Source organism: Penaeus monodon, chromosome 22, assembly GCF_015228065.2.
Source record: "Penaeus monodon isolate SGIC_2016 chromosome 22, NSTDA_Pmon_1, whole genome shotgun sequence".
NCBI classification, from domain to species: domain Eukaryota; kingdom Metazoa; phylum Arthropoda; class Malacostraca; order Decapoda; family Penaeidae; genus Penaeus; species Penaeus monodon.
In genome coordinates, this window is record NC_051407.1 from 22580319 (window position 1) to 22581716 (window position 1398).

Consider the following 1398-nt stretch of genomic DNA (forward strand, 5'->3'; position numbering starts at 1 on the left):
GTTTTTGTGTGGTAAGTGTTTTTGTTTTCTTTAAGCTGTGTTCAGTAAGTTGTACAGATACCATGGTTGTCGAATTATTAAAACCTTTCTCTTCATTAGTGATTAGTGGCGAGGCATATCTATCTGACGGATATTACAACAATTGAACGCTTACAGCCACATGGCAATAAAGTGAGAGACTTGTCACATAGCAGTCACTAACAGCAAAGTATAGATATGACCAAGAAGTTGCAATGTTTCATTTTACCATAACAGCTTTTAGGTGAATATGTAATACGTTGTTTTGAGTGTACTTTTATTTGTTTTATCATATGCTCGTCGTTGTTCTTTTCATTTATTCACAACTATGTATATGTTTCATCTCTTCGGGTCGCTATTTTCAATTGTCAACCATATAGCTGATTTCATCACATTCATTTTCTTTATAGTCAGTCGTTCTGGTCATGGTTTAGATATTCTTGACTAATTACACTGTATTTAGTAGTTATTGTTTTTTTTATATAAATGTGGCTTGAGGTTCCTAATCACTATAATTACCAGTGTGTTAAAAAGGTATGTTCTTTAAAAAAGTAGAAGTAAAAGGTAACATAAATCTGAAAATGTTTTACATTTTTTTCTTCACTGGCCATGGAATATGATAAGGAAGAGAATAAGTAAACTAATGGACACAAAAGGAAAATCTGCTAGTGTCATCATCGTTATTTTTTTTATTCAATGCCAGCTCCTGAGGAGGCAAAGAAAAAAAGGAAGGACCCCGTTACGTTAACTGTTGTATTTAGTTGAATTTACTGAATCTTTACTGAAGCCAATTCATTTGCAGCAAAGGACTTATGTCTACAACACTTCACAAGTTTGACCTTTATATGCAAAGCAGATGATGTACGTAATGCAAGATCATGTTTAGATAGTCGACACTTCTGTTGAGCAACACGCTTTCTTGTTGAAGAGTCATATGCGTTGACAAGGGGTTTTACATCACTTACAAAAGACGACATTTTCCCACCCATTTGATACAAGGTGGCAAGAAAAGTGAAAGAAGTGCAGTTGTAGAGGCGGTGGCAACAGCGAAGAGGCCCATGTATGTGTCAGAGAAGCTTTGTTCCCGCCCTACTTCGGCTTTAACCCCCCTCCCCTCTCTTCAGTGTGGAGCCTTCTCCCTTGCCGATAAAACAACCTCGCACGCACGTCGGTCTGGCACGTCTCGGAGAGTTATGGAAGTTTCACTTTCAGGGTTCTCCTTTCTTCGGCTGAGATCTTACGGATAGGCCGACGTTGGAGTCCTCACGAAACCGATTGCGACGCGTCTGCAATATTCATAATGGCACTTTGTAGAGGGGCACGTGGAACTGAGTGGGTTTGCACATTAGAAGGGTATTGAGCTGACGATAAACGACTGGG